This window comes from Coptis chinensis, chromosome 1, assembly GCF_015680905.1.
Source record: "Coptis chinensis isolate HL-2020 chromosome 1, ASM1568090v1, whole genome shotgun sequence".
NCBI classification, from domain to species: domain Eukaryota; kingdom Viridiplantae; phylum Streptophyta; class Magnoliopsida; order Ranunculales; family Ranunculaceae; genus Coptis; species Coptis chinensis.
This window is the reverse complement of record NC_141456.1, coordinates 42,772,315-42,786,253: the sequence shown is the minus strand read 5'-3', so window position 1 is coordinate 42,786,253 and position 13,939 is coordinate 42,772,315. Positions and strand designations below refer to the sequence as shown.

The window sequence follows — 13,939 nt, the reverse complement described above, 5'->3', positions numbered from 1 at the left end:
CTGTTGTGGGAACTAAAGAATTGAGAAATGTGGGCTAAAGAGTCAAGATACCGGTTCTCTTATGTAGTAAATTTGGTCATTTCATTGTTAGATACCAATCAGTCTTTGATATTTTGATCCGCGATATTTTCCTATAAAAGAGTATGTAATAGCTGAATGTGCATTGGTCATTTGCAGTTCCTAGAAATTTCATATTACTCAAGGAACTTGAGAGGGGAGAAAGGAATTGGGGATGGAACAGTTAGCTATGGAATGGATGATGGTGATGACATATTTATGAGAGATCGTGGATCGGCACCATTATCGGCCCTCGGTAGTTCCTTCATTGACCTTCAAATTTACATGTTGCTAAATATAGAGACTGTACATATAATAATTTCTTCTCTATGTAGTCACGGTTCTTTCGTAAGGTGAAGGCTTCTAATAACCAATTTTTCTTCCTCCAAAATCCCCAACCCATTTCTTTGCATATCTCGCCACTATGGTTGATACTAAAAGTTGAGATGCGGATCGACGAGAATTCTTCCGCACCGACTCATCGTTGTTGTGATCTCTACCAAAAGTTATGTCAAATGTACATGATTTCTTTGTTCATGTAGCTGCCAAGGTGGAGAGTCTTCATCAGTACATTGAATCTATGAAAACAGCTTATCTTGGCGACCCGGTACGGGCGCAAGGGTAATGCTAATGATCCATTTCTTGAGGCGCATGTAAGGGAATTGGCCAAACAGAAGCCTGCTGTGAAGAGAGTTCATCCAACCTTGCATTTGCCTTCAATGCCACAACCATCTACTCTAGGTGCTGGCTTATTTTCAAGTCGCCTATGGCCGATTACATCAAACACTCAAAGAACTACCATCCGCATCATCCGGAAGTGGGTTTTCACTATTTAATACATCGTCTTCTACTGTCATCCTCGATGTTTTCAACTCCATCGATGAGCTCGCTCGGTGTCCTCCCTTTTTGGATCATCCGCTAGAAAGCGCCCCAATCTTCAATTTTGGGACTCCACCAACATCTTTGTTTGGTCTACAACAGCACCTTCGTGATTTAGCACTCCAGCCTTTGGTTCAACCACTGCCACTGGGAACTCACTTTTTTCAACACCATCCTTCGCATCAGGTCCAACAGTTGGGTCTGGAGCAAGCTTTGGGACTGTATCTAAAGCTTCCAGGCCAAAATCTCGCACTACACGCAGCTAGTCAAATCTTGTGAAGCCATCAAAACCGGTGGCGGTCAAGGATCACCGCTTATTGATTTTATGATCAAATTGTGACCAACTATTTCCCCACGACCAAAAAAGGTCGTGACCGACAATTTGAGATTTGCTTAGAGTATGGCTACAATGCTCGAAGTCGTCTTCTATCATCTCGGAGACAAGTTTCCGCTTCATGCGGGATGGGCTCCATCCGATTGTTGTAGAAGGCGCAGCAAATGCTCCACACATACCGCATGCGGCGTCCTTGATTTCGATTAGGCGTAACGGGTTTCGATGAGAACCATGCTCCTATAAACTGCAGATGGAGGAGATCTTTAATTCATGATGATGATAATGTTGTTCCTTTCAATTGTCTTAACATCAATCAAACATGTAGAATAAACACGTTTTCGGTCGATTTTGTGCCAAGAGTTGTAATTCCAAGTTATCAGGAAATTGAAGTAAAAAAAAAAGTTGAGATGCAATGCCTCTTATAAAATCTGGTCGTTTTCTGCATGACCTTCTCCTCCTTCTTTGGTTTGCTCGAGCATGTTCCGAATTGTTGGGAGATTGAATTGATTATCAAGTAATCGTGCCAACCATTTGCATCAAAGCTCAGCTAAATGAAGGTTTGAAACACTATCAAGATATCCTACAAATGCCATGTTTGGCACCAATGGATGGATTGTGCCCCTGAGATAGACAAAAGCAGCATGTATGACTTCTCATCTTCAAATCTTTTTTGACATACTGAACGATTTTTCCTTGATGTGTTAAATTTATTAACTGTTTATCTATCTACTGTGTGTGTGTGCTTATCATATATTGTCTTCCTTTTTTTTTGTTTCTTAAGGGGATGGGGTTTCGTAAGAATGGAGAGAGAGAGAGAGGAGAGAGAGCATGAATTTATGGAAAGAGAAGAGAGAGAAAAGGTGGGGTTGGAGAAAAAAGTGGAGAAAAAAGAAAGAGAAAAAAAAAGTCACGTGAATTTGTTTTGTTTTTTTTTGAAGTCGACTAAGTTTTTATATATATATATATATATATATATATATATATATATATATATATATATATATATATATATATATATATATATACACACGGCCGGCTATGTCGATATACTATTCTAACATACTATCTTGACATACTAAGACAACCCTAAGATCAAATAAAATCTAACGTCCTATGTTTTTCTAATTAACAAACCAAACAAATAAAAGAAAAGGGACGAAAATGTCATTTTCTATTTGTTTGCAAGAATAACACCCTGTTCATCTTCATTCATCACGAAATAGAAACTCCCTTTTCTACATCAGTGAAATAGAACTTTTCTTTATACCAATATACTCAAAAAAAAAAAGGTGGGGTGGGGGGTTGGGGTTTACCAATCGTGTAATGTCAATCCATGTGACGTTTCCTCTCGAAAAATATGTTGGAGAAGGAGATCAGATCTCTCAAAGAAAAAAAGATTAAAGTTAGGAATTTCGATGTCGAAAATCATCTATTCCAACCCATTTGCTTCTATTTAATGGAGAATCCCATTTGAAGGACGACAGAATTCTAAATTTTTTTTTTAACTGTTTTTTTCCCCGTAAATGATGATATTTTTAGTTGGGAAAATTGGTACTGATGTTTGATGAAATGTTCCCTCCAATTCTTTCCCCTGCTAAAACATTTTTGGAATTTAGGGAGCTTGAGAAAACTTGCGCATGGTTTGACTCCAGTTGGATTGGCCCATTTCTTTTGTGTGTTCTTCGTACTGATTCGGGGCAGAAGAGAAGAGCTATGTTCGGAAGGTATGTATCAAAGTTGTGGGTATACATTAGTTATGGGATGGGATGGGATGCTTGTGTAGATGTTGAGCAAGTGCGGGAATGAAAACGATGGGGCGTTTGTTGTGATAGTGAAACCTGTTTTTGAAGGCTTTGGGTGAACATAATCGACGTGGCAAAGTCGGCTGTTAGGCAGGGTTACTCCTACTCAATCTCGTCTATCTGCTGTTGTAGAGACTCAATGTTGCAGGTGTTACATTGTTGGAAAAGATATTACCAATGCAAGTGATGGTGGATGGAAAGATATTGATTCCAAGAAAGTTGCTACCTGCTCGGTGAAGAACTGATTCCTTTCATCGCTAGATTGTAATTTTTTAGCGTGGAGGGAGAATTACAATAACCTTTCAAATGTTCAGTACGACTATGCAAGGAGGAATGCTATACTTTTTCCAAAGTTTCATTAAAATATTAAAGTTCCCTCCACATTTTTATCATTTTTTCTGGTTGGTTTCTTTAAAATGGTTGTGCTAGCAGGACGTGTAATGCAAAGGCACAAATTAAGCTAGTTGCAAACACTGACATTGTATGTTTCTCTATCCATGCTTAGGTCCATGAGGAAACTTTATACTCTGGAGATATAAGCTCATTCAAGTTAGCGATAGATGTATAGTGCATCCAAAGCAAACAGAGCCACGACCTTGCATACACTCTTATAAAACAAATTTACCTCATGACATGATTTTCCGAAATACCATTGCCCCAACACCACAAATAAACTCTACGTATCCAAAAACACTACAATTTGTAAATGGCATGTAAAGGGAAGCATTTCCAGTAAGTTCAGTGAAAACAACATTTGCCACCATATTATTTAAGAACTCACAAACCATTGTGTGCATTGACGTTGAAGAATGATATATAAACTTCTAGCGAACACAATATACACGCTACAAGTGACGTTGGAACATTGATTTCAAGTGTTTATAATCATTGAAAATTGATACCAAAAGTTAAATACAGAGAAACTCAAGGGAAAAAAAACACTAAACTTTAAATTTTGTTCTTACAATGAGAGCTTGGAGTGAGAGAGAACTAATGCGATCAAAATCCAATAAAAATTTGAGAGAGAGGGAGAAGTGGAGCGAGGGAGAACGAGCACGAACAAGTTTGAGATAGGAACAAGAGAGATGCCACCAGCTCGTTTTTTTCTTTGGTGTCTCAGAGAAAAAAATCGTGAATGAAGAAGAACGAGGTTTTTTTGGAGAAAAAACAACGTGAAGAAAGAATAAGAAACAAAAGAGAAGAACGTTTTCTTTCACGGAAAAATGAATTGTCCGTTTCGCCCCTTTTCTTTTATTTGTTTGGTTTGTTAATTAGAAAAACATATCTGGATGTTAGATTTTGTTTGATCTAAGGGTTGTATTGGTATGTCAAGATAGTATGTTAGAATAGTATGTCGACTATATATATATATATATATATCAGCCCCGCTCTTAAGCGGACGTCCGTAAAAGGACTCAATATAAACACCGAAATATCAAAATACGAAATATATTCACGAAGGGTTTTAGAAAACCCCAAACCCCAAACCTCGCTCATATTCCCTCTCCCATGTCTTCATTCGTGATTCTCTCTCCTATTCTCTCAATGTTATCGCGACTCTCACTCTCTCTCCTATTCTCTCTCAGTATTATCGCGACTCTCTCCCTAAGGATGCCACTAAGATCTTCTCAGGCTGCCCGTTTCTTGAGTCGTTGAGCTTAACCGATATTGAGTTCGACAAGCTAAGGAGTCTTGATATTTGTTGTCCTAAACTTAGGCACTTAGCAATAGAAGATTGTTTTGATGCTAATTTTGGTGACCATAGTACGGAACGTGATTGTAAGATTGAAGTAGTTGCTCCAGTTTTTTTATCTTTAAAGTTGAAAGCTGATTTAAGTAACAAATACTCTATTGAGATCCCGTCTTCTCTAGTGAATGCTGACTTTGACATGGAGGTTGATATAGATGATGAAGAAAAAGTGATTGATGAATTCAGATTGGAATATTATGTCCAAAGGTTGAAAAAATATCTAAGAGAAGTCTGCAATGTCGTAACACTTTCAGTTGTGTCCATGGTTAGTTAAGGTTAGTATGATCCCTTGTGTTTGAGTGCCTAAATTCAACTCAAGCTGCATTTTAGGTACTTTCACATATTTATTATTCTTCAAAGCAAAAAATGTAATATATATTCGGTTGTATTAGAAGATCTGTAGTCCCTGTTGCTATGGTATTGCATTATAACAATTCGGATGTTCTTAACTTGTTTGTAATATGAAATTTTCCGAACATGTTTTGAGTTTGTTTAAAACCGATGTTGGATGCAAAAGAATGTTGAAGTGTAAAAGTTCTCATGAACTTTTGAAATTTTACTTATGACTTTTGTTTAAAAATTTCACCGCTACCATTATGACTTCGTTTTAACTGTCGACCGTCAGAGTAGCAATTTTTGTCGAATACTAAAAATTTCAGATAACTTGAGTGTTTGGTCTGTTAGCTTATCACCGTGCTCAAGATGCAAACTTATCTCTTGACTCTGTCTTGTATTTCGATGAAGTAACTGGGTCAAATTCTGTAAAGCGGGCCGTTGTTCAGGCGATCTATTACTTATAAATTCATTCCATTTTATAAAGAGTTCAAGCTAGAGGTGGTAAGTAAATCTTTCAATTGATGCATAACCGCATAAGTAGAGATTTATAAACTCGGTTTCTCTGCACTGGTGAAATATCTTTGTTTTTGCTTTAGTTGTTTGAATTTTAACTTTATGGTTTATAATTTATTTGTTTTTGAGATTCTTTGTTTTGTCAACAGATTTTCTAATATTGGGCTTTTCATGAGTGAAGGTTCTTTCTAAGCCTGCTGCTCAAATTGAAACTTTAGATTTGCAATTAAAATTCGAGGAGGTATATGAAGCCCCAAACTTGGCTTTACGGAGATTGCATTCGTGCAATAATATACCGCCTCAACTGTTCTCCTAATTTGGAAACTCTTAGTGTAGAAGTATTGTCGGTAATGACCAATCATATAATACAAAATCTTGCTTTTAAAGTTATTGTACCTTTGTTGGTAGCTTTTTGTTGGTTTCTTTTATAATTTAAGCTAATTTTGCTTTTGTTGTTGCCTTGAAGCGAGATATTTGTGAATTGCATCGAGTGGTATGAGGTACCTTTCTATTTATGAACACAAATACTTCGGGACTCTCGGGGGCTATTAGCCTATCAAAGTAAACTATTTTAACCATCATTGTATTATTTCAACACAAAATTGGGTCAGTCCACCACACAAGTACAAAGATACAGGGCTGCCGTTGCAATGCATGTACCACCTCAAGTCTTTTGAGTTTCAAAGCTTTCTAGGGCATACAAATGGACTTAAATTTGTGGAAATTTTATGAAGAATGTCGTGGTCTTGAGAAAATGGTTTTCTCCACTTCCAAGGAACGTGATCTTACAATAAAGCATTATCTAGGGAAATTTCAAGAGAAGCTACAACATCTTCCGCGAGCATCGTCCGTTGTTGAAACATTCTTCCTCTAAACCTCAGTAAGAAACTTTTGAACTGGACATAGTTGAACTTCTGGCAGATATCGATGGTTGGCTATTTGATCCCTTTGACATAGGCCTCCCCTGATTGAACTTGTACTACCATAGACTTATGTAAATACCATAGACTTATGAAGGTCTTTTTTGTATCCATGTGAAGTATTTTGATGGACTATATTTTACATATCTCTCTCTCTATACACAACTTTGAATTATTCTTTTTTGGATTTTCAGTCATGAAATTCATGTTTCCCATTAGCTTCATTTTTTGTCACGTTATATATTGTCTTTGCTTGTGTTTTAATGTGATAGAAAACTCAGATTTCTATTGCTTTGATTTCCCAAATTCCTTGGAACAATCTAAATCGACGCGCTTACTCCCCCAAATGCCATGAGCCGCGACTCACTTTCTTTGTTAGGTCTAGATGTCAATTCATATAAAATCCTCGCAAAGTTGTCGAATATTTTCCACCGAAAAAGAGGATCTCTGCAAAGGCATTTTCAAAAGCTAGAATAAGAGCTCTATTTTGTGGCCCGAGACCAGGCTTTCAAGATTATCATTCGCTTTCCCGCAAACTTCAGTGCATGGGATGAGAAGCCTTAATCACTTTCGAAGCCCGGTCGATTTGCCCATCGCTCACTTGCAAGCTTCAGCCTACAATCCATACTGACTTTTGAAAGGTTATAAAGTGCTCCAACAGCTACGGCTTGCGTATCTATTGCTGGTAGACTCAAGAGATCAACTAAGCGCTTATATATCTGTGGCGCAAAAGGCAATAGAAATGGTTCATTGTTAGGATTTATTATTAAGCAACCAAGCAATTCAGCAGCTGTATAGTGCCAGGCCTTGACAGAGGATCCTAGAATCCCCATAATAGCTTGGACTGCACATTTCTCGTTTAATTTGATATATGACGGCTTGGAAGAGCTGAAGATCCTGAGGTCCAGTAGTGGTGCTAAATTCACAATTGTCTCAAGAGCATTTGTTACAAGCTCCTCATCCTCAGTGGAATGATCTTCTATGCATTGGAACACGGTTTCTAAGCAATGATAATGCTAAGCCATAATAATCTCATTTTCCTGCATAAAAGAGAAGTTACGAATGATAATTGAAGCTTAAAAGAAAAAGACACCGCTGCCGCTTTCGGCCTTCTTCATCTAGATTAAACAAGCCATCTTCATCGAACCACCATTCAGAGGGATAATGATTTATTGAGTTTTTACGTCCTAAGCTTGCGGTACTAGATGCGGATGGTGCTAAGCCATGGTGAAGATGCGCTTCATCCTGATCTAATGCCTCGTATTTCACGAACCCGAAACAACAGAGTTTGCACCTAACAATCTCACAATCTGAGTGTTCTGACATTGCAGACTTCTCTTAGATATTTTTCCAACCTTTGAACATAATATTCCAAACTGAATTCATCAATCACTTTTTCTTCATCATCTATATCAACCTCCATGTCAAAGTCAGCATTCACTAGAGAAGACGGGATCTCAATAGAGTATTTGTTACTTAAATCAACTTTCAACTTTAAAGATAAAAAAACTGGAGCAACTGCTTCAATCTTACAATCACAATCCGTACTAGGGTCACCAAAATTAGCATCAAAACAATCTTCTATTGCTAAGTGCCTAAGTTTAGGACAACAAATATCAAGACTCCTTAGCTTGTCGAACTCAATATCGGTTAAGCTCAACGACTCAAGAAACGGGCAGCCTGAGAAGATCTTAGTGGCATCCTTATGGAGAGAGTTGCAATAATACTGAGAGAGAATAGGAGAGAGAGTGAAAGTCGCGATAACATTGAGAGAGAATCACAAATGAAGATATGGGAGAGAGAATAGGAGAGAGAATCACGAATGAAGATATGGGAGAGAGAATATGAGCGAGATTTGGGGTTTTCTAAACCTTCGTGAGTATATTTCTTATTTCGATATTTCGGTGTTTAAGTTGAGTCCGCTTAAGAGCGGGGCTATATATATATATATATATATATATATAGTCTTTCTCTAAAAAGTAGCTACTTAAGTTAACTTTAAAATAAGTACGTAAGTAAAACCTCACCTACAAAATGAATTCAAACATATTTTTTTTGTGGATATGATATACTCAATATTAAGATCATCTCTACAAAATTTTAGCACATTTAGAAACATCTAACATTAGCAAAAAATGATTACAAAAACTTAACATTTCTAGATCGTTAGATTTCTTTTTAAAGATGTCAACAATTTTTATCCATGTTAGAGGTTTCCAAATTAGCTAAAATTTTGGGAAGATAATCATTATGGTGAGTGCTTCGTAACCACAAAAAATTAGATTTGAATTCATTTTGTAGGTGAAGTTTTACGTACGTACTTATTTTATGTTAACTTAAGTAGCTACTTTTTAGAGAATTAATGTATATATATATATACTAGAAAGTAAACCCGTGCATACGCACCGGCTCTTTTAAAAATTTGCTAAACAATCATAACAAATCGTGATTTTTGTTTTCGTCGCTTATCTATTTTAATTTCCTAACAAATTGTTTTAATCAAGTCTTAAAAACCCATTTTAATTTCTTAACAAATTGTTTTAATTATGTTTTAAAAACCCGTGTTTTTTAATTTGGGGGAGAGATACCATTTTAATTTGGAAATTAAAATAAAGAGTTTTTATACTACTATTTGAGTTTTGGTTTTAAACGGAAAGGAGATTCCCATTTGAAGTTGATCGAATTCTAAAAGGAAAAGAGTTTACCGTTTTAAGTTAACTATTAAGTTGATGACGTGGAATTTTAATAGAGCTTGAAAAATACCTCTTGTGAGAGCTTTAATATTAAGACTATCTTGTAGACCCGTGCATACGCACCGGTTCTTTTGAAAACATTTAATTTTTTTTTAGAAAATTGGTACTACCGTTTTAGTCGTTAACCCGTTTTAATTTTCTAACAAATTGTTTTAAATAAAGTTTTAATTAAGTTTTAAAAACCCGTTTTTTCAATTAGGAGAGAGATCATGTTTTAATAGGGGAATAATTCCCATTTTAATTAGATATGCTAAATTTTTCCTTTTTAATAGGGGAGGAATTTCCATTTTAATAGGAGGATGATTCCAACTTTAATTAGAAGTGCTAGAATTTGTTTTAATAGGAAAGAAATTCCCGTTATAATAGGAGAGGAATTCCCGTTGTAAAAAAAGATTCCCGTTTTTCAAATATGATATAAATTTCGTTTTAATAGGAGATGACGTGGAATTTTAATAGAGCTCGAAAAATACCCCTTACGGGAGCTTTAATATATATATATATATATATGATGTGGAATTTTAATAGAGCTCAAAAAATACCCCTTGCGGGAGCTTTAATATTAAGATATTAAAGCTCCCGCAAGGGGTATTTTTTGCTCTTATGCGGACTTCTAAATTGCTTTAATATATTTTTTGCGGGAGCTTTATTTTTTGCTTTAATATATATATATATATATATCTTAATTATATATATATATATATATATATATACAGTTTTGCTCTTATGCGGACTTCTAAATTGCGGACTTGAACGGACTCCACTAAAAAAGAAAACTCATGTGTTACTCTCTCTCTCCTATCGGACTTCTCATAAAAATCAGAAATTTTTAAAGACTGAAAGTGTAAAGTGTAAACAGAAAAACAAATGTTCTAAATAAGACCTATTCGTCTATAAAAGTCGAAAAGTTACAAATTCTAATACTATGATTTGCCAGAGGAAAAACCATTTAAAACTAACTAGTGATCCCTTCGAACTGCAAGATGTCATCTACTATATGTATATGTTAAAATAGTCGTAATTCTCTTGCAAAATGAAGGAGGAAACATTGGAAAGCAAAATGGGTTTTTAGCCATTATCCAAAAAGCCATCTATTGGCAAGAAAAATAACATCTATTCATCTGAATTACCTATGACATTTTCCCTTTTGGCTGCTCTAGAGGACTTGTAACTTATCTTCCTGCGTCTTGAAGTTTCTGATTCCACACACTTTTTCAATTTCTCCAACGCAGAAGTGTATTCAGGACGGAGGGACTCAATAGAACCAGCAGCCATACGGTAAACGCTGCAAGTATTATGATCAGCTTTCTGTAACAGTTTCTTGAACCGTTTAACCTCATGTTTACGTAGCAAAGTGAAGCAGCGCCCAGCTTGCCCTGCTCTAGCAGTCCGACCTGCTCGGTGAACGTATGTCTTGATATAAGCAGGCACATCGTAGTTGATTAAAGTTCTCACTCCTTCAACGTCCATCCCACGAATCATAGCATCAGAGGCCACAAGCACCTGTATATCCCCGTCACGGAACTCCTTTAATGTCTTGCTTCGTATAGACTGACGTTGGAGGCCAGAATACTTCTTTATCTTAAATTCTAACCCACCAAAACATTTTAGTAAGGTACTGAGCCGGTGGGTTGATTTGGGACGATGTGAAAACTATGCATTTCTCCCCTTTTAAATCTTGTAAAAGGGCAATCAAACACAATGGTTTGAGCTTTGATTCACATATCAGTTTATAAGATTTTAGCTTTTCCGGTAACTGATAACGCTGAGACCCAGTTGTTAAGAACAAAGGATGGTGCAGATCAAGCTAAGACAGCTTGCTAGGATCATGAGTTAGTGTAGCAGACAGAAGCATCTTCACAAGTCTTGGACAAGTCTTACCCTTACATCCCCTTTCAACACCAGATTTCCTTTTACAAGTTTTAAAAGGGGAGAAAAACAGTTTGGCATGGGAAAAAAAAATCTTCCTTATCCAATTGTGTCAACTGAAAAATGTTTAGGCAACCAAGACTGTTATGCCTCTTTGAGTAACCGGTTTGTTTCATCAACTACAACATAATGAAGATGCTCAAGAGTGAACCCTTTGTGGTATTAATGTGGTCCATCAGCCTTCCAGGAGTTGCCATTAAGATATCCACTGAGCTCTGTAACTCAACTCCCTGTTCTTCTAGATCATAACAAACACCCGCCTCCAGTTTCGGTCTCTTAATAAGCTCAGAGATCTCATCCGCAATACAAGTTTGACCAACAGCTAAACCAACTGATAATCCAGCTGCAAGTGCGATAGAAGCAAAGACTTGTTTAACCTGCAAAGCCAAATCACGAGTAGGCAGCACCACTAAAGCACGTATACATTTCACTGAACGAGTGGAAAGCATCTGAACTATAGGCAAAGCATATGCTAAAAAACTTCCCGTTGGCGAATTTATACATAGGTCTCGAAGAAAGGCACCAGGTCCAATGGTTTCTTGCCATGGGAAAACCTGAATCGGATGAATAGTGAACTGAAACCCATTCTTTTTGGATAATCCTCCAAAATCATTTTTTGTTAAGGAATTAACGACACTAACGATGAATATACATATATTTTGACATTTGCGTGAAGGGATCACTAGTTAGGCTTTTAGTGGTGGTTTTCTCATACAAATCATAGTATTATGAATATTGAATGGCAGCACGCAAAGAGATTTTATCTAGAGAGAATAGTTCTTATGAACATTTGTTTTTCCTGTTTACACTTTACACGTAAAAAAAAAAAATTTTGATTTTTATGAGAAGTCCGATAGGAGAGAGAGAGTAACACATGAGTTTTCTTTTTGGTGGAGTCCGTTCAAGTCCGCAATTTAGAAGTCTGCATAAGAGCAAAACTATATATATATATATATATATATATATATATATATATATATATATATATATATATATATATATTATACACCTATTCGAACAACAAACCTTTTCAATACAAAGATGTACAATTTCTGGACACAAACGAACTAAATTATTAACACATAGCCAAGGTGCAAATGAAATATGAAATATGAACTAGACCGGTGCCCATATAATATTGGTTTCCAAATATCTTTCTTAATGATTGACTCAATTTGAGTATGAATCTCTGATGGTTTTCTACTCTTCGATCTCCACGTAGTTCACATAAAAATAGTATGTTAACTTTGTAGAAAACTAGTTGATAACTTAATGCGAAAACATAATCACCTGTTATGTACTCATCTACTGTTACGTAACTCTGAATCTTTTTAGAGTAGCATGCATTGTTTGACTGCGTTCTAGTAATAAAAATTGATTTAATAAGTAAATAAAAATACGATGGTATTACTATTTTGAGGGGCAATTTGTATATTTTCAAATAATGTAACTCTCAAGTCAACTTGGTTTTGTCATATTTTTTTTTCAATTTAATTAGACTATTTCCTGACCCTCAGGACATCTATGATCATTATGAAGGATAAGTTGAATATAGCAATCGTGAATCCTTCTTTATAAATCTTGTTTGTATTACAGTTTAGTGTGTTGGGAAGAAATTCAATAACCCACATTGACGACAAGTAAAAAGTTCAAAGCCAGGTATAAAGATGGGTCTCTCTTAAAATGGGATGACTGATTATATCGATATAAAAAATATAACAAGTAGCATCTCCTTTCTTAATAACCTGAAAGGTTTGGTGGTAGATTCAATTCATTTGCACTAAGACATTTTAAGATAAAATCTGCATCGAGTGCGACAAAAACTGCTTCTACCTCAACATTATTGCTTCTAATGAGAATGATTAGGTGCAAGAGCCCAGGTCTGTCGGCTAGCCGGACAATACCAATCAGACCTTAGGGTACATGAAATTTTAAATAGGAAAAATGCATATAGAGACATTTGTTTAGACTTTCAAATGTTCTTATATTTTTTGATTGAAATTTTATTTTGTTATTAGAGCATTGTTAGTTATATTGTTTTGAGTTAAATGTTGGAATATACATATTAACAACTAACGCACTTGCGATGTATAATTTGTTAACCATTTAGTATAACTTGCAATGCAATTAACCGTACTGTAAAGGGCATCGTGACAAAGTCATGGGTTGTTTCTAATGTGTAAAGGGTATTGTGACGAAGTCATGGGTTGTTTTTAGTGAAAGCACGTTAAAAAAGCGCAACAAAGTTTAGCTTGCCATCAAATTGTTGTTATCATTTAGATTAAAAAACATATAACATACAAAGTTATATGTTATGACTGGTGCGGTACGGTGCATGAATGTGTAGTGCATTCCCACAATGGAAGAACATTGAAGTAATTATTGTTTTGGGTGCCAATATAAATTTTAATGCGAAATAAGCTACCATGTATTGCATCGTAGGGTATTTGTATTATGTGTCCAACACTCTAGTAACTTTGCATGACTTTTCCTGAGCAAGGGAAAAAATAAATAGTTTAATGCGGGGAATGCACATATTTTATGGTAAGATTGTTTTGTTGGAAAACTCGATAGGTAAATAATGCTACTACATAAAAAGATCATCATTTAATATCAGGCATATATGTTCACAATAAACACTACCTATGTTAGTATACTTTATCTTCCAT

At 35.7% G+C, this 13,939-nt stretch overlaps 3 pseudogenes; 1 reads left to right on the top strand and 2 right to left on the bottom strand.

Annotated features, from left to right (window-relative positions):
- Positions 1–556: 556 nt before the first annotated feature.
- LOC147524111 (nuclear pore complex protein NUP58 pseudogene) lies at positions 557–1,228 on the top strand (annotated as a pseudogene).
- Positions 1,229–6,911: 5,683 nt separating this feature from the next.
- On the bottom strand, positions 6,912–8,014 carry LOC147524110 (armadillo repeat-containing protein LFR pseudogene; annotated as a pseudogene).
- Positions 8,015–10,454: 2,440 nt separating this feature from the next.
- On the bottom strand, positions 10,455–13,939 carry LOC147524109 (DEAD-box ATP-dependent RNA helicase 1 pseudogene; annotated as a pseudogene).